Source organism: Micrasema longulum, unplaced genomic scaffold, assembly GCF_059751315.1.
Source record: "Micrasema longulum isolate JH-2025_06_02 unplaced genomic scaffold, ASM5975131v1 h1tg001782l, whole genome shotgun sequence".
NCBI lineage: Eukaryota > Metazoa > Arthropoda > Insecta > Trichoptera > Brachycentridae > Micrasema > Micrasema longulum.
The window spans coordinates 176,240-197,835 of NW_028278957.1; the positions used below are offsets into that span (position 1 = coordinate 176,240).

At 31.7% G+C, this 21,596-nt stretch overlaps 1 protein-coding gene across 6 annotated transcripts in view; it reads right to left on the reverse strand.

The window, feature by feature from the left end:
• The window catches only part of LOC148274004 (FLYWCH-type zinc finger-containing protein 1-like), a 42,688-nt gene extending 21,371 nt beyond the window's left edge, over nt 1-21,317 (reverse strand). For 2 of the 6 annotated variants that reach the window (XR_015824403.1, XR_015824401.1), the window contains exon 1: nt 20,946-21,317. The gene's annotated coding sequence lies outside the window, so the exon portion shown is untranslated. Of the gene's footprint in view, nt 1-1,603; nt 1,998-4,592; nt 4,819-19,398; nt 19,621-20,945 lie in introns of those variants that run through there. The other 4 variants (XR_015824399.1, XR_015824398.1, XR_015824400.1 and 1 more) reach the window with 4 other exon arrangements.
• Nucleotides 21,318-21,596: the final 279 nt, after the last annotated feature.

A 21,596-nucleotide genomic window follows, 5' to 3' on the forward strand; every position in this document is an offset into this window, starting at 1 on the left:
GATTCCCGACATGGTTGATATGAAATATTTATTTGATAGGGTGCTTTCACACCAGAATATTTCATAGTCACTGGACTGGTACCTGAAGCGTAAGACTGATTATTTTATCTTCATGTAACAAAAAAATATCAAGATACGCTGCGATTGGTGTACTAATGCAGTGCCCTGTGCACCATTAGATGCGAAAAAATAATGATGGTGATGATTAATATTTTTCCTATTTTTTTTACGCTTACCTATTATTTATATTATGCACTAATACAAACTTCACTTCACTTTTGTCTTTACATTTCACTTTTCTTCTTAAATTATTTTAAAGATATTTACTCGGTGAAAACTAAATGATCCCTATATAACGCCCGCATTACACCTATTCTCCTTTACGGATGCGAATCGTGGCACCTCACAGGACCCAAAACAGCAAAATACTGAGTTTTGAGAACAGGCGTCTCAGAATAATCTTGGGTGTACGGTGGTTTGGCTTTGTGAGAAGTGAAGGAATAAGAACGGACGCAGCAAACTCTAGTGACATTTGTCATCAAGCGGAGGCGATACGGTTGGCTGGGCCATATTACTGCAAATGCCCCACTTAGCTACTTTACCATGTATCAGGTTTTCGACGTCCACTGCTGACTGTCGGCAGTTCATGTCAGAACTACGGGATGCGAACTTGACTCGGGAGGATGCACAAGTGCTGGCAGATGACAGAAATTACTGGAGGCTCTTTGTGGACACCACATGCCCCAACTAGGGAGCGGACATGGGAACGATGCTGATATTTTTTATATCATAAGTGTAGTATCGTGACGAAGAGACGGGTACGTCTCGAAACCGGTAAACATTGAGAAATCTGTAAGTGGCAGGGGCGAACCGTGTATAGAAGCGATTATGCTCAGCTTACCATTATATTCGACTATCCATAATAATGTTTTACGGTAACTTTATTTAAAGAAACACAAATAAATCATTACTATTTCTTATAAATCATTGCCACCATTTGTATTTTTCTCCAAATATAAATAAAAATATTAATAAAGCGCGCCCAGCGCCAGCAATGAGCCAAGGAACTAGCCGATTACTCCAGCTTATTTCTTCATACAAATAAGTGTACTATATTTTGAATGTCATAAACCCAGAGGCGGGATTTCTCTCCTAATGTAGTAAACTTGCAGATAACACAAATTCTTTAAATATTCTCGATTTGGAAAACAGTACTTCAAACGTAATTTCTTAAGGACTATTTTTCTTTGAAATGATACTTTTGACATATGACTCGCAACACATGTGGCGCTTGACGCGGCCGATTTTGACATTATTAATTTCTGTAACAAATCGGCCAATTGACTTTTCAATCGAAATGAGAATACCTAATACTGACAGAATTCCTTGAGGTTTTTCATATGCTTTATGTGTTAAATTAATGGATAATATAGCTACACAATATAATATAACACGAAGTTACATCGTTTGAGTTGATTTCATAGATGAGAGTTGTTGTATCACACAGAACCACAGAAAAATAGCAATTTATAGTATATATCACTTACATTATATTATGTACCTACTATGTAGGTACAAATAAATTATATTTTTTATAGCTTACCTGCAAATAAATCACCGCTCTTACTGGTAAGTGGCTATATGCAAATAACTACTAACATTAATTTATAATGATTTTATTTATAAAAATAATCATAGGAAGTTTAAAACTCCATTGCTGGACATACTCAAAATATAGTAGAAAACTTGTATTTATTTATTCAGTTTTACATATTCTTCTCCTATTAATTTATATTTAAAGGCAAGATGGTTATGTCTATTCTTGACAGATAAAATAATGCCTTCTAGAATAAACACAACGGCTTTGCATCCTTTCTTCTCCGACGAACAGCGCCATCTTTCCATCCCTTTCCTTTTCTTTAAATTTGTATGTTTGGAATAAGTATAGTCATCAAGCAGCAGCAACAATTTTCCACCAGAGGACTTTACATATTGAGCTGAAATTATCCAATACGATATTAAGTCATACCTATATAAATACCAAACTATGTGAGATATACGAGTACATAAAAAAAGTCATATTTATTTTAATGAATAATACCAAAGGCAAGTACACGTTAGAAATACACTTCGACGACGACGAGGAATCTTAATTATAGTCATTTAAATATAGCTTTATTAGAATGACAGTTGTCAGAAAAAGTGAATACATAACTTTGTAGTAACGTCTAAGGAGTGATGTATATTTACACACGAAAAATCATTCGTATCTGGTATGTTAATTTATTTTTTTAATACAATGCTTGACATATAAATCAACATAAATATATAAAATCAGCCTTAAAACTAAAAAAAAACTATAATAAATAATATTAACGACGTTCCGAGAAGGTTACATCATTTTGCAAAAATGTTAGAGATGGGACAAATTGATCAAAGTAAATCGATCGAATAAAAAAATCATTCATTTGATGTTGCTCACGAAAACAAGTATGAAACGTCTTATTTTAAAGTCTTATTTTTAACGTCTTGAACACACTATAATATGCTTGTTTGTTGCTTGACATATAAATCAACATAATTATATAAAATCAGCTTTAAAACAAAAAAAACTAATACTTATATAGTTTTATTCCACTTTTATTTATAAATTTTTACCAGTGACCGGGTTTCGTCGTGACCGACATCGTCAGACTGGAATATAACATAGACATTTGTTTAGTCTCCCACCAGTCTGACGATGTCGGTCACGACGAAACCGGGTCACTGGTAAAAAATTACCAAAAAAAGTGGAATAAAACTATATGAGTATTTTTATTATTATAATTAAAATGCAGTTCCACCAAGAAATGTCAGTAGAAACACTCAATATATTAAAAAGAACTAAAATAAACCTAATTATTTACGACGTTCTTACAAGGTCACATCATTTTGCAAAAATGTTAGAGATGGACAAATTGATCAATGTAAATGGATCGAATAAAAAAAAATCATTTGATGTTTTTCACGAAAAGAAAAAAGAATAAAAGAAATATTTAGAAAATAGTTATAAAATCGATTTGATCCGTACGTGACAGTGATCAGTACTTTGCCATCACTAGTCACATTAGTTTGACAGCTGTAATTTTAATTAAGCTATATTTTAAGGGCACTTTCATAGCACCTCTGATCAATGCCTTCCGGACCCAATTCATATCGGTGTGTCTGGCTATGTCAGTTGCCAGTTGGTTAAAATTTGTATTTATAGAGGAATACTAGTTTTGCAGCCTCTTCATTACGCAACCTATCTCTATGTTTAGACTGAACCAAACCAAAGGATAAAAATATGTCTATAGGCTACTGTTGCTGCGTATTATTTCCCTCCCTACGCGTCCATCCCCATTCCCGTCCACAGCACGCAACAAACGCGACCCTATGGTGCCCGGGTAATCGCAGTAAAGATATATAATTATGTTTAATGTACTGAATGGCTTAATTGATGTACCATCGTTACTGGAACAAGTGGCATTCAATGTTCCGATCCGCCGGTTGCGAAATAATAATGTGCTGTTTCTTGATCAACACAGCACAAACTATGGCTTGCATGCACCAATGTCCCGACTGAGTCGTATTGTAAACTTGAGAAAAGATCTGGATTTTTTTTGGTGCAAGTCTTAGATTAGATTTAAAAAATCACTAAAATAGACCGGATCTTGTCTTGAGGTAGTAATTTATATTTTTTTCAGACTAGCTTTAATTTTATTTAGTTGTATTTTATTTGATTAGTACCTGTATTTATTATAAGAAATTGTATTTACCATTTTTAGAATGGACTGCATAAGTCCGTCAATTAAATAAATATCATATCAGACCGAGAAAAACATGGCATGACCAAATCCAACAAATACTTGAAGATGGACATATCAAAAGTCAGAATAATCGGCGCGCGTGCAGGAGAAGATGTATGAATGTAGAGGAAGCGAGATCTGTATGCAAACGTAGAGTGATATGGCGTTCTATCCCCTCTACCTACCATTTTTCCTTTTTCATATTTTTATTTTTTATTTCTTTAATATTTTTGGTTGCTTATGTGTATTTACCTACTTGTTACTACTGTTATATTTATGCAATTTTATCATTTTTGTTATGTATTTATAGGTGTATTTTTTTTATTTTATTTTTATTTATTAAGGAAAAACAACAGTTGTTATATAAGAATACAAAATATAAAAAATAACACATACATTCAGTTAAAGTTTTTCACAAATAAAATGAAAGAACATGTTACACAGTAAAGAGAAAAATAATATATTATATAAGACATGAGAAAAAAAAGAGCTCTGAAAAAGGTGAGGAAATAGAGTGGAGGAGTGGAAGAGAGGGATTTTCATAATATATTATGTTCAATATATGTTAAAGGCAATTTATACCGTTTATGTAAAAAATAAATAAGTATACATTATGTTTCAAAACAGAGTTTTGGGAATTTTATAAGTAAAAAAAATAAATATAAAGATGCATTAATTAGTGCGATTCCTTTTTTAAAATAAGAATGAGAAACAAGTCAAACAAAAACCAAGTTTTTTAATGGTGTTTTATTTTGTATAGCTTACAATTTAATATATTGTCCATTGACAAAAACATGCTTGCGTGGTGTGTGAGTGTGGACATTTTTAGCAGATGTGATTAAATCATTTTGCGTATACACTACAGCAGAACAGCCTTTTGGGACTGAGGAACAACGCCATCGAATTTTGTTCCCGAGGTTTTTGTGGAGCGAAAATGTATAGGAATTCACCATAAGCATTCTCCGTCCATTTCCCAAAACTATATACTGAGCTGAAAACGACAAAAATTATAAAAAAATGTTTGAACGTTTTTTTTTATAATTATTGGTGGAATTTCACTGTAATTACATGTACATATGTAGAAAATAAGGTTCAAGTTTAAATAAGCAATTTTTGAAAAAATAAAAATAAAAATATGTTAATAAAAGCAGGAAAATGATAAACGACCACTTATTCCTTTTTGAATGACTAAATAATCTAATAGATTATTCTGATATGTTAAGTTTGATACATTTTTGAGTCCTACATAGACAGACTAGATTGGATTTCTTTTCCAGTCGTCATTACAATATTTATTAGTCATCAAATTCATCAGCTTATTACCATGCAAGAGTTCTCGGGTTCGATTCCCGACATGGTCGACATGAAATATTTATTTGAAAACGTGGTTTTACACTAGAATACTTCATAATCTCTGGACCGGTACTTGAAGTGTAAGACTGATCATCTTACCTTCATTTAAGAAAAAAATGATCAAGATACACTGCGATTGGTGTACCAATGCAGTGCCCTATGCACCATTAGGTGCGGATAGGGAATGATGATGATGAAATTCATCAGTTACCCGCATGAGGAGGCTTGCAAATTAATACAGTGATGATTTAGATTCGTTTTGTACGTCGACATTGATAATCAAGTTTTGTATTTTAAAAAAGAACCAATGAGGAATTTATTGAATAACTTGATATACTCTTGCGATTTATTTTTGTATAGTGTATTTCATTTATGTTTATATATTATTATTGCGTATGTTACAGTATTATATCCATGTTCAAACCCCATCAGCGTTTATCAATAAATACATTTTGACCAACACAGAAATTTTATTTAAAATCTCATCATTAATAGCTCCTCATCATTAATGACCTTGTACATGGTAATAATAAATCACTGGATATATTTACAAAATGGAATCCTCTATTTTGTACTTTTGCTTTTAACTTTTTGTCTGAAAGATTTTTTACACTGTAAAATACTCATAATTTTATAGATATTGATTTGAAAGTGAAAACGCTAATTAATCAGTAAAATAGTACCACATTTTTATTTACTATTTTTTTTACGCTCTGTGCTAGGCAGGTTTACTGTTTCATCACAATTTCTTCGAACCAATCCAAAATAACAGTAAATTGGAATAAAAAATATTTACTGTCAACAATAATAATATTATTATATTCAAGACAAGACGATGACGTGATGACAGTAACCAAAAATCCTGACATACACAAATATAATACAATACAACAACAAACTACATATTAAAAAGCAAGGACAAATGCAGGACAGACAAAAATACTTTACAATGGACTTAACACTACAATGACTAACCTGACTACCTAAAAATTTATGTTGGAGACAAATTTATACACACTAACCAGACATAACATGACTTGACCTTATAAAATGCTTATTACTAACGGGTTTTCAAAAAATATAAATAAATAATAAGAACAATTAAAACTTTATAAAAACATAAATTACAACTATATAAAAACATACATTCTAACATTAACGTTTAAAAAATAACAACTCAAAATGTGAATCGACTTATCTTCAGAAAATACGAAAAAAAACACCTAAAAATTTTTTTCATTAGAATAAGAAGTTGACATTTCCCTTACTGTCCCAAAAACTACCGTGTGTTACGGTGCTGTGTAGTCATTACACATGCAAAAAATGAGAGATATTACGTCAGAAAAATGTAATGTTCAGAGGCAATTGCTTTAATTATTAATAGTTGAAGTCAAAAGTGGTAATATTTTTGATCTTTTTGGTAAAAACGTGAAAAAAACAAGCTCATGCTTACAGCGCGAGCGAAATAACCGCCCCTGACGAAAGTCGAAGAGCTACTGACTGGCATCTGGGAGAAGTTCTATAAACTTTGCTTGAAATTGTCTCTCTCGCTCCTAATGTATACCTGTACTTTCGAGAGTGAGACGCAGAGTGTTCGAGACAATTATATATATTTTTTTTTATTTGAGAAAAAAACAACAGTTTTTACATATATTGTATAAAACAAATAAGAATACATATGAACGAAAATTGTTAAAACAGTCAATCAAAATTTTCCACAGTTGTGTGAGATATCGATTGAGTACATTATCAGTATCAAAATAAAAGCAATTAACAATTGATAGGCACTTAGAAAGTTGCAAATAAAATAAAAATACATGTACTTATTTACAGTTATAAAAATAAAGTTAATAGAAACAAGATAAACTTAAGGAATAAGAAAAGAAAAAAGTTATGTAAAAATAATGTAAAAGGTACAAAAATATAATAATATAATAATGAACATACGAATACATACATAATTACTGACATCATAAAACTAAACGGGTGTACTGTCTATGAGGAATTTTCTATATTTCATATAAGAGAGATGAAAAATGTCTGCATGACCGGAGAGTCATATATATTATGATTACTTTTTTACTGCGTACTCCGCTACATGCGACACATTGGTAAGCTTTCTATCCCATTGATGATTTATCTCCAATTTTTGATAATATGCTTTTTCTGTTCCCGATAAGCATTAATTATTTAATAAAAATAAATGTATATGGAGGAATACCAAAAATCTTAACCCACAATTTATTATTTTATGGAGGTATTAAAGTTATTAGATGTAATATGTGTACTAGCTACACATCACCGGAAAGGGAGGGTTGAAAAATTAACAAATGTTGGAAAATAATTAGTTTTTTTTATTTTATAATAAAATATTTAAATTACATTCTACTAGAGATTAAGAAAATTTAATCTCAATATAAAGGGAAGATTCATCTATACTTTCATATGTATGAATCATGTATGTATTCTGGTGAGTTACATACAATAATACATGATAAATCTAACATTTTCTTTTTCTTTTAACAGATCGAAAACCATTTGTTTACAAGAAACATAGAAAATTGAAGAGGAAGGAGTTTTCGTCGGACTTACTGAGAAGGGCAATTGAAGATGTTAGACGAGGGGAGTCAAAATCCACAGTCGTCAAGAAATACAAAATCTCCAGATCGACACTGACAAGGTACATGGGGAACGAAGACAAGCTGCAGAAGCTCATCAAGGGAGACAGGTACAAACACAAGGTAATATTTAATTCTAAAGAAGAGAAGAATTTGGTCGAGTTTTTGATAAATCGTAGCAAAGTTCACAAGGGCCTTACAAAGAAAGAAATGGAGACCTACGCCAGTGATTTTGCTATGGCTTGTGAGAAAAAAGTACCAGATAATTGGAAAAAGAACAGCGCTGCAGGATCAGATTGGATGAGAGGATTCCTGTATAGAAACCCCGAACTGAGACTACTTATAAGGCCAAAAAAACGATAGTCAGAAATACTGCATTTAAAAGTAGTATTACTGTAAAATGTTTTAAAAAATGCGTTCTTTTATACCTTAGCACGTTCGAAAACACTTTCATCTCAAAGGATATACTTAGGTATATGGACAAATATCATAAATTTCTTATTTTTTTTAAATATTTCACTTTTGATTGGACTGTAGAAGTTAATCTTATTTGATGAACATACTGGGACACCTGTTTCCGGCTGTTTTTTTTATAGGGACGCAATATCTCCAATCGTGTAATTACTTCAGTTTCAAATAGGCTTTAGCCGTCTTTTCACTACTATTGTCTTTTGGACTGACAGCCTCCATTTCCTAAATGCGAGACACGAGTTTGACGGCTTAAGCCGGCATATACACGAACGTGTTAATAAATCAACGCATTTCAGAACAATCCGTAAAATTATTAAGGCTGGAATAAGTTATCAAAAATGAACAATGAAACAGGTTTTTTTTTACTTTATTGGTCAGATATATTAACGTCGTTTATTTATTTTTAATCTAGTTTTCCAAATGTATTTCTTATGTGTAGTTTTTCAATTAATTAAAATACTTACATACCAAATGTTCTTTTATTTTAATACAAACTAATACCACTTTTGGAATAGGGGATTGTTAGTATTATCTGTCCTTTGAAACAATTAGTAACAAGAAAATGTTCAAAAAGGCTATAAAAAAAATGAATAGTGGAGCTGGGTAGAAGTAAAATGAATTCTCTTATTCGCCCTAAGTAATATTGGATCAACTGGTCCATAAATGTATAGTTTATGTTAGGTATCTGTTCTTTTATTGTGCGTTTTTTAATATAAATAATATGGGTAAACGAAATATAAACATAAATACGTAGTGTATAAAACTGTCTGAACGTTTTGTTAATTATCTCTATATATTAAATCTTCTTTATTTATTCTCACATGTAAAATTTAAAAAAAAAGTATATTGTTAAGTGTCTTCGGCACGAGTAACCAGTGATGTCTCATTATTTTTATTATTAATCTTTGTTTATTATGTGGAAAAAAAAGATAAATAAATACCTAGTCTTGTTAGCAATTTCTTTTTTAAAAATTAAATGTTTCCCCATCCAATTGCCCTTGTACATTTCAATGTTTTATGTATAACATATTATGTCAAAAAGGAAATTATATAGATCAATTATGAGCATATGTATATAGGTTATTTTAATGAGCAGAAACCACGATTATTACTTATATTAATTTATTTACACAATCAACAAGTGATTTAAATGATTGAAAACTGAAAATATAAACCACCACTATTTAAATTGAACTTAGGAGAGCTAGCAGGCAGAAGGTGGTAAGCCTGGCTGCGCTCAATTTAAATTTTCCGTAGTTTCTTTTTTCTGTATTTGATACTGGACAACTTCACGTCTATTTGTTTGTCGGCAGTCTGTACATCATCATTTAGATCGTGATGATATTTTAATATAACTCCCATCAGAGCTTACGTAAAAATCAGGTGGTTTGTGATTGTGGGTGTTCTTCACAGATACAATTATGCTATCCTTCACAAGCACAGAAGACAAACAATGATGCACGTTATACCCGGAGCAATGCCATCTTTTACCACCTGCCGAAGGTTTGCCCATTCGATATGTGTATTTATTTAACATTAAAAATCTTGTTTTATTACTCATTATGAATTTTGCTGAAAAAAATATAGACAATTAAGGTATTTTTACAAGAGAAACAAAAACAATACTTATTAAAAGATGTAGAAGATTTTTGAGAAGGGATATGAAAGTCCCTGGCTCTGATGGCATAGCTATCGAAACCATAAAATGTGGGGGAGAAATTCTTCAACAAGCAGTTGTGACTCTATTAAATAAATGTCTGGAAGAAGAACTTATACCAGAAGAATGGAACAACGCAACGATAATTCTCCTTCACAAAAAAAGTGACCATAGGAAGTTGGAAAATTATCGACCTATAGTTTGTTATCTCACTTGTACAAGCTGTTCACAAAAATAATTAATAAAAGACTCTCTAATAAACTAGACGCATACCAACCGGTAGAACAGGCAGGATTTAGGAGAGGTTACAGCACAAACGATCATATACAGACCCTGAAAAATATCATCCAGAAATATAATGAATATAATATGTCACTACAACTAGCATTCATTGATTTTGAGAAAGCTTTTGATTCTGTAGAGATATGGGCAGTAATGAAAGGTTTAGATAATTGTAGGTGGATCACAGGTACTCAGAACTCCTAAAAAACATATACAATAATGCCACCTCTATTGTACAGCTCCATGAACCAAGCGAAAAGTTCCACATAAGAAGAGGAGTAAGACAGTGTGATACAATATCCCCAAAATTATTTACACTAGCTCTGGAAGATGTCTTCAAAACTCTTGACTGGAACGACAAGGGTATTAACATCAACGGCGAACTCATTAGCAATCTCAGATTCGCAGATGATATAGTCCTATTTGCTAAAGATGAGAAAGAACTCGAAAACATGATAAACGAAGTTAATACAGCATCCCTGAAAATAGGCTTGAAAATGAATGCTTCAAAAACTAAAGTAATGAGTGATGCAAACCAATCATGTAACATCTTAGTAAATGGAGAAATAATTGAAAAGATTGATAGTTATATACACTTGGGACATGAAATAAAGCTCGGCAAAGATAATCAAGAGGTAGAAATAGAAAGAAGGCGAGGTTTAGCATGGGCCGCCTTTGGTAAGCTCTCATTTATCCTAAAATCTCCGAAGTATTCACATTACTTAAAGAAGAAAATTTTTGATGCTTGTGTTCTCCCTGTACTGACATATGGCTGTGAAACTTTTGTGTTCACGAAAAAAAAATTACACAAATTATCAGTGACACAGAGAGCCATGGAAAGGAGAATGCTGGGTATTTCGTTGAGAGACAGAAAAACCAATACATGGATTAGAGCGAGAACAAAAATCACCGATGTGGTCCATAGGGCTGCCAACCAGAAATGGAGCTGGGCTGGTCATATAGCCAGAATCACAGACTCTAGATGGACCAAAAAAGTCCTGGAATGGCGACCCAGAACGGGTAGAAGAAGTGTCGGCAGGCCTCAGACAAGGTGGTCTGATGACATAAGACGAGTTGCAGGAAGTGGTTGGATGCGGTTGGCTCAGGATAGGGAAATATGGAGACTAAAGGGGGAGGCCTATGTTCAACATTGGACAAGAGACGGCTGATGATGATGATGATGATGATATGAAAGTCTAGGCATTTACAGGGATTTTGATATTTTGTAACATTCACCATTCCGCCTATGTTTAAACATTGATACATCGATCCTTTCCTTTGTCGATTTTTAAGAAGGCAATGTTCCGTAATTAACAAGTTCAACTCACCCCCCGAGAAAAATAACACGGCTGCCTTGCATCACATCTGGTGAAACTCCGCAACACTTACAATCCAGATGTCTAAAATGATGCGGATTCTGATGTACACATCTACAACATCCCTGGTTTTAACCATTTATATATTAGAGGTATACACAAAATTATTTAAAGTTCATACAGTAGACACTATTTATAAAATAAATTCCACTATACAAATTTATAAAGAAGAAAAAATAGTAGAATTTGAGATGAATAAGTCACTCAGATATCAAAATAATATTAAAATCCCTTAATTTATTTATTTATTTGACGGACTTATGCAGTCCATTCTAACAATGGTAATAAATACAGGCACTAATAAAATAAAATACAATTAAATCAAATTAAAGCTAGGACAAAAAAAAATTACTACTTCAAGACAAGATCCGGTCTATCTCAGTGAATTTTTAAATCTATAAAGACTTACACCAAAAAAGTCCAGATCTTGTCTCGAGTTTACAATACGACACAATCGGGACATTGGTGCATGCAAGCCATAGTTTGTGCTGTGTTGATCGAGGAATAGCACATTATTATTTCGCAACCAGCAGATCGGAACATTGAATGCCACTTGTTCCAAGTAACGATGGTACATCAATTAAGCCATTCAGCAAATTAAACATAAATATTGAGTCAATATTATTTCTACGTTTTTGTAGACATGAGATTTTTACATTGACTCCATTTCTAAGTGTAGTCTCCCCTCTCGAGGCCAATCATCCATGCTATTTTTCTTAGCAAACGATGTTGCATCGATTCGATTTATCCGGCCTACATAGAAGGGAGACCAGATCACGGATGCATATTCTAAAAGAGGACGAACAAGTGAGCAATATAGTGTTTTAACCGTGAACATATTAGTAAAGTCACTTGATGTCCTGCTAACAAAACCCAATAGATTTAGTGGCTTGTTAATCATAGTATCAATATGTTCATCAAAGGTAAGTTTACAGTCCATGATAACTCCGAGGTCCTTAATAGACTTGACTACATCTAAATTAATATTTTCTATTTTGTGATCAAAGGAGATAGGTTTTTTCATTCTATAAAAAGACATTATTTTACATTTTCTAATATTTCATTCTCGGTAGCTGGCTTTGCACCACATATTAAAATGATCAATATCTGACTGAAGCAGCAAACAGTCATTTGTATTTTGAATAATTTTAAGAATTTTATTGTCGTCCGCAAAGATCCAAGAACGAGTAAAGGAATTCCACACAAGTCATGGTCAAAATAGCTTTGTCTTCAAAGGTGTCAAAAACTACAATAATCTCCTTAATGAACTAAAAACTATTAAAACTAATATTTTAATAAATAAATTCAAAGTAAATTTTAATTTATATTTTGAACAATTCAATTTTGATTAGTATGAATGTATTATTATTTTCTGTTTTTCCTTTTATATAGTATAAGTTTTTTTTTCTCATGTACTCGAATATTTAAAATTATATAAATTCTAATAAATAAATAACTATAACAGTGTAAGTCACTCTCCAAGCGCAAGGGTTAGTCTCTTTTTTTGGAGAGTTACAGTTATAACATTTACAAGATGTATAAAAATAGATTTGTATAGAATAAAAAAACATGTACCATTTATGAAATATATTGATTGATAAAAAAATAAAAGAAAAAATAAACAATATTTTTTTCACAAAATTAAAAAAAACACTTTGTAACTAAATCTATTATTGAAGAAATATTATAACATCTTAAAACTCTACTCACTCATTAATCACATTTGTCTCATCTCTTTCTCCCTCTATAATTACATTTAAGTGCATTCATTTACATGTAGGTATATTTTTATTTTCTACAGTATTCCAATTTATTTTTAAAACTACTGTTTGATGATACTTCATTTACAAACTATTTTCAAAGGTATTTAATTAGTGGACGGTTGGAAAATATCACCACAGCAATATATTAATAAAATTTAAAAAATACATAATCGAGTTTTTACTACCCAAATATTTCGTATGAATACAGTAAAGCTCTATTTATCTGAATTAATTGGTGTCTGACGTTATCTGAATATGCAGAAATTTGGATAGTTGGACTAACCATTAAATTAAAACATCGTTTTTAAGGGAAACGCAAAATTTACTCCAATATCACTTTTGCACATTGTTTTTGAATTGAAATCACATTGAAAACTTTAACACGTCCAGTAATATTTAGCGGCTTTTTTTATTTTTTATTATAACATCTCCTTTATATTTAATTTCCCAAAAGCGATCCGGATATTTGGCAATCTGGAGTTCAAATAAACGGAGTTCTACTGTATATCCAAATATTTCAATTTTCAGACCATTTCCTAAAAGTCATAAATACCTTGTGCTGGAAAAATCGGAATCGAGTTGTGTTAGAGTGGTATTTGAACCTAGGATCGATCTTCAAGTGCACAACATTACCACAACCCGGTTCTGTTTTTATTACGTGTTGTACTTAAATTTTAAAAATAAATAAACAATTAAAATCAACCAAATAAAAAGCAATATCCATAGACCAAATTTTGATTACCAGTAATCCAAAACCACCCACAAAAAAATAAATATTTATTAATAATAAAAACAGGAATAATAAACATATACACTGATGTAACCTATTTTTTATTTCAATTTTATTTATTCATATACTCGTATATGTACATTACAAAATGGAATATCTTAATTCATACATATAGAAATAATTAAAATAATAAGGTAAAATTAGGTATATATAAAAATAACACATAAGTAAACATTATATCCAGAGAATAATATGTTAAAAAAGAAAGAGAATCTTGTAACGAAAAACTTCTCAGAGACGTGAAAAATGTCAATGTCCAAAGGAATATTGTTCAACATAGAGATAGCCCTTCCAACAGGCATAACCATGGCAGGTTGGTCCTGTATATTGGAATGTGAAACAGTCTATGCTGACGCTGTCCAAGGTAATTATCCGAAACATAAAAGCTAATGCTCCGCGCAATTTCAGGGTTGTCAATAATACTGCGAAACAATCGAAAGAAGTGTGTAGTTAAATACACGTTCCTTCTGGTCTTCAGACTGCTGTAACCAAGCATACCCTGGAGGAAATCAGTGGGATAAAGCCATGGATAATATCCACACTCCCTCGTGTAGAGAAACCGAAGAAATTTCTTCTGAATCCTCTCCACCATAAGAGAGTACTTCAACTCACACGGTACCCAAATCATCAAGCCACTCTCGAGTCTACTTCGCACCAACAAGTTATAAAGAATTCTCAGTACTCGTGTACTACCAAAAACCCTGGCAGTACGCAAGACGAATCCTAACATCTTCAACGAACTACTACAAACTGTTTTGATCTGATCATAAAATGTCAGGGAACTCACAAAAGTGATGCTTAGATCTTTAACCTTCGAAATCCGCATAAGATTCTGGTCATTCATTCTATAGCAAAAGAAAAGCATTTTTATATCTTATTTATTTTATAATTTATTTATTTAAAGATAAAATATACATAACAAACTAAAATTCAAGACATACATATTATATAAAGAAAACATGAAATAGACTCTTGTCAAAGTAGTAGGAGAATCCTGCTCCGGAAAACCCCTTCAGATACATGGAACAGATCAACATCCAGAGCGATGTTGTTCAGCAAAGCTGTAGTCCTCCCAACAGGCATAACCATCGGCAGGTTGGTCCTGTATTTTTTTATTTGTTGAATTTTCTAGAATATTTTTTTAAAAATACAATTTTACAAAAATAATGGCATCTTAGTTAGGTATGGTATAATAATTGACGCATTGCCAATTATAAGGATCTTTGGGAGATGGGACAAAAGTTGAAGCAGAGGCAGACAAAGTTTTCTGTGCAGAGAAGCGGGGTGAGGGCGAAGAGGGAGTAACAATGATAATGAAATACAAAGCAATCTGTTTTTTTAAGCACTTTATTTGACAAAAAAAACATAGAAGTCAACAAATTGTAGTGTTTTTTAAAGTTTTAGTGAGAAATTATAGTTAAAGAAAAAAATATCACTTGGTTTAACCTTTTGAGACCTGAGATAAACCTGGCCACCAGAAACTTATTTTTTCTTTATTGATGATAGGTGGTAAAAATAAACCAAACTGATATATTTTATATTTTTTTTTACAAAATTAGTTGTATAATAAATATTTTTAGCTGTTCTTTCTTCGTCCATTCACTCTTTATCTACACATCTTAACCAACGCAGAACTCTTTTCTTGATTTTGTCCGCGGTGCTTATCTCAAACATACATAATTTCATGTTTAAGTTCCATAAGTTTTATAGATAAATCTAGTAAGATGCTTGGATTTGTACTTTGAAACGGTAATAAATAATATTTATATTTATTAATTAAATAAATAACTTTACAAGTATAAAAGACATGTTATGAAAGCCTGCTACAACCATCATACCGTTTCTCCGTATGGGTAGGCAGAGGATGGACCGCCACACACGTCTATCTATCCTGACATACATTCCTACCTTCTTTTACATTCATTCATCTTGTCGTACATGCCCTTCGGTTTTAATAATGATATTTATCTTTCTCTGCAATACTTTCTAAAAATGTAATTTCTTTTTTTTTTAAACTCATTATTTAACGTGAAAAAGTTACATAACTGAATGTCATTTTGAGTCATCACACTCGAGGAATTTTGACGGAAACTTTTGACTTTGACGGAAAGAGATTAATATTGAGTGGACAACGCTTTAAAACAAGTTAGGCATAATGCATATTATAATCGAAGAAATACAGTATAGTTAATTATTGTGAAATAAAAACATTGTTATTAGTACAACACTAATAACTAAGTTCTTATTTTATAATAATTCGTCCTGAAGTGTTACGAAGTGAATGACGATTAAATCAATAAATTAAATATATATTTTGAAGTCAGTTTTGAGTTATAATTAAACATAACATACAACATTGATAATAATAATAATAAAAATATCTATTATTTTAGAAATTATTTATTTATACTTTGTTTAAAATCACTATATACAAATTCTGTAACAGAAAATCAAAAAAATATGATGGCAGCCCCCATGGTGCAATTGCTAAGACGCTTGCCTCATGCACAGAGATCCGATTCCCGGTGAAGTAACGAAAACGAAATGTGATTCATTTCAAATCTGCGTGTTCATTCACCAGTGTAATTGGGCTTCCTGGCCTGTTGTGGTGCAAAAAAAACAATAAGTTCTTAAAAATTGAATTAGGTATAACTTTTTTAGATTTTGTGTATTATTCCCCGACGTGTCAACTCTGGAGGGCTATGATTGTGAGTATTCTTTAAATAAATTACATGGCCATCTATTACAAGTGCAGAAGATAGACAATGTTGGGAGCCATATGCAGAGCAGTGCCATCGATAACCACCGCGACAAGGCTTACCAATGTGGTATGTATATTTTCCAACCATTAAAAGTGTCTTATTGCCAATTTTTATGAATTCACCTACGAACATAACACAGATATGGATTAGACAGAAGAAGAAAAAATATTTCAACTATAAAAATACTTTATACCTGTATAATGGCGATGAACGTCACTAGCCCACCTTCTCCTGGTGAGTTTTCTGTGGTCTACTTGTCATAATAGCAAATGCAGAGATGTTCCTAAAATAGGTTTCAGCCATAACATCCCACCCAATCCTCACATATATAAAAATGGAAACTAGAGTAAGTTATATTTCGAAAGATGGCTAGATTTGATTTCAGTTTAGGCATCCTGAGCTATATTTATAAATCCCCGGATTCTTCAGCAATTTTTTACCATTTTATGTGAAACATACCATGGTGATAAAAAAATCCTGGATTAATAAATGCCCAATGCATCTACTTACAGAATTAGGCGTGTAAACTTAAATTCAGATAATTGTTTTTTTTTGGCTTTTTCACCTCCCAACTGGGAGTGTCGAGATTTAAATTTTTCCTTTTTTTTTTAAAAAAATTTACACATGTGTGAATAATATATATAAGTTAATGTGTGAGTATTTGATATTTAATACACTATACATATACACATTTATACAATAACGTATTTACAACTACATATCATCAATTCCGAGATATGTACATAGAATTTTAAATGCATGTTTATTGGGTGAGGACAGAAGAGTAAGAATATGAGTTAGGAGTGGGATGTTAATATCGGAGAGGTAGGACAGGAACGCAGGATAACAATAATTTATGGGGCATCAAAAAAAAATATGGTTTAAATCTTCCTCCTCAAGCTGACATTCGCACATAGCAGAGTCATGGATTCTGAAAAGGTGAGAACCACTGCAGCAGCAGTGCCCAATGCATTCTGCATATAGAGGATGCCTCAAACTTGTTCCGAATAACCAAAGAAAACCAAGGCTTTTCTGTTACATTTGTTGAAAATGACGATTTTTCAAAGCCCACCTACTTTGAAGCTGCTCTCCTTCAAAAATTATAAAATGTATCATGTTTCGCCATCTTTCAACAGGTATATGGTTTTTCATTTGAAAGTAAATTTAGAAGTAGGCAAAAAAATAACTACCTAGCCCTTTCAAGTTAATATACACCTTGTATATTTCACTTATCACACCACAGAGTAAAATTAACATCTAAAAATAAGAGGGATGATCATTCAAATATGCTGGATAAAAGGACATGCTGGTATCGTAGGAAATGAGAGAGCGGATGAACGAGCAAGAGCCGCAACTTGTAAAAAAACGGCACCTTTCTTCTCAGAATTTCCCCTTAGCTTTGCTAAACGCTGTATAAAACAAAATACGCAGCAGCGTTGGGAGGATCATTACCACGCTTCTTCTACAGGTAAAATCACTAAAATGTTTTTCCCAACGCTGGCTGATGTAGAAAAACTTCCGTCATCATCACCAAAGTACTTTCGAAACGACCCAAATTTTTACAGGACACGGAGCTATGAGAAGTTATCTATATAGGTTTAAATTAAAGAATGATGACTATTGTCCATGCGATGATATTTCTTCACAGAGTATTGAACATCTGTTATTTCAGTGCCCATTTTTCAGTTTACAACGCCATAATCTTGAAGCAGAATGCAGGAAAGATGGAATATCCTTAACAGATATCCACACTGTAGTTAAAAGTAGTTATCACGCGCCTTTGTTCTTGAACTTTGCAACAATGGTGATTGGACTCATAAAGGTAATAAACCAAAATCAGTGATCGAACATTCCATTTCCAAGACAAACAAAAACGATTTTTTCCGAGTACCTTAACCTTGTACATGACACGTAAGGCCACTAAATACAGGGGTCCAAATATATACAAAGAAAAAAAAAAAACACACCATGAATATAGCACATGATTTGTTCACATAATGCACTTTTAAATTTTTTGAGTAATTATGTATGTGTGTTTTTTTAATAGTATAGTATCAATAAAACATTTATAAAAAAAAAAAATTGTATGATAATGATTTATATTCAAATTTTAATGATTCATACATATTAATATATACATTAAAAAAATATATCATTTAAAGACAAACAGATTTGTGGTTTAATGCCAAAATGACTTTGTTTATCGATTTGCCAGCTTTGTGTCAGAGTGGGTCAATCGAGGTAAATAATAAATACAACTCTTTTAAAAAAAATAAATTATAATGAATCGTGGTGATGTGCCAATAAATTATAACAGTTATGGTAGCAAATTTAAAATTTAAAAATGTTGTTTATAAGTTATTATATTTTTCAAGGGGAATAAATATGGAATTTGATAAAAGAAAAGAGAAACAAAATATATCAGAAATATTTTATTTTATTTATTTACTTATGATAAAATACAGATAATAATTTAAGAAAAATACATTATAAGCAGGTTTTACAGTAGCCAAGAAAATAGAAGTATTTTATGCAGATATGACGAATAATTTTAACAGAGATGGAGAATCTTTTTGAAAAAGAAATATGGACGTCGAGACATTGACAGGACTTATGACCTATGTATTTAAATAATCACTTAATACACTGCTCATGTTTGAATATTGACATTTCATAAATTCTTCCATCTGTTGATTTTTGCGAAGTAAAAGGAGCTGAAATCTATCATTGGAAGATTCTAGTGCACTATTTTAACTAAGTAAGTACTAGATAATGCCTAAATATACATTAAGATTTTTAAACTTCTTTGACCAGTTGATTTGATCAATAATTTAAACTCTGAAAGACTTTTAATATTTTAATGATAATACGATCAAGTAGGGTTGGATACGATAAGCCTCTGCTCTAGAGGCTTGTCAGCAGGTGGGAAAGAGGGGATATGAAAAAGAGTTTTATAAAATACACAAAACCCAGAATAATTTTTAAAATCTTTCATGGATTATTTTTTTGCAACTGGCGGGAATCTAACCCGCAGTGCCAGATTTACAGTTGGATATCTAACTAACTGAGCTACGGCGCCTTGAATGCCTACACGGACTCATCACCTCTATATATGACAAGAGTATGTTCTTCACCACGTGAATCCTTCTACTTCTACTTTGTTTAAATTCGTGAAATTTAAAAAACAATCATAAAATGGTTTAATCTCACCATTAATATAATGCACAAACATATATTTACGAGGGTTGGTTGATATGCTCCTACCCTGGCCTATTATGAAGTGGATTGAAAAAGTCTTTGTACTTTATTTTTTCAATATGGTTCCCCCTGGACTTGTATGCATTTCTTCCAGCGATGTTCTAACATTCGTCTGACCCAATGCAAGCTCTGCGGTCGGTGCTGTTGATCAGGACAATGCTCCAGCATACAAGGCGTTAGTTTCAATGGCTACTATTCACAAAGCTGGATTCGAATTAGTTAAACATCCCCCATATTCACCTGATCTAGCAGTGACAGTATTCTCAAAAGTAGAAGAACATTTGAGTGGAAATCAATTTTAGGACAACACTGAGGTTATGCGCTGTGAAGATGAGCGGTTGGCCGGGGTCGGGCAAATGTTCTACAAGGAAGCTATAGAAATGTAGGAGCATCGCAGGAAAAAGTTCATTCAGGATTACGTTGGAAAATAAAGTACATAAACTTTTCTCAAACACTTTGAAACAGATCAGGGGTGGAGCATATCAATAAACCTTCGTAGATATACTTAAAAAACGTTTTTAATTCATACATCATATAAATAAATCATTGGCTGTCATAAGTCAGTGCCAAATCAATAAAAATATTTTTAAGGCATGTTTCAAAATTGGTATCAGTGCAAAACTAAAAATAAATGTAAATTATTTGATAAAACATATACGTAAATCATTACAAAATAATTGCATTATAATATTATGTTAAATATAATGAGATTATTTCAATTAGGTAGCAAAAGTAGACCAATAAATACAAAATAGCTATTTTATGTAAAGAAAAGCTTAAAAACTCACAATAAATTGTAGAAAAAACAATAAAAATGCACCTAAGCACAGAAGTTTGCACTATGCATTTTGATCACAAAAGTTTGCGCACCAACAAATTCACATTTTACTGGCGAACAGTTATATATTTAACAAAGGATGGTGAAAATATATCACACAAAACCTAAAGGAAAAACGCTATTGTGGTGAAAAGGTAAATGTTAATAATTTAAAATAACACAAATACAATCACTTTTCCAACACTTGTTTTCGTCACTATCTGACAATATGACAGACATAGATAAATAAGACAACTGTCAAACCATAGACTTTATATTTCGATTGTCATTGACAATAAAATTGGACAAGGTAGGTATTTTTAAAAATATTTTATAAAGATTGTTTTACGCCTTGTTATCCAAATGGCTGGTATGTAGAATGTATGTATGTCTCTTTTATAAAATTTGGACAAAAAAAAAACGCATACAGTGAAATTTACTCTCAATTAAAAAAAAAAAAACTAACTTTCTCAAATAGAACGAAAATCCCGAATAAGTATTTTTGGTTTGATAGCTACTCTCAGATTTAAAATTCTGGATAAAAACATCGAATGAAGATACGTCTGACTCGTAGTGTAGTGGTTGGTGCGTTTGCCTATTACGCTTGAGGTCCCGAGTTCGA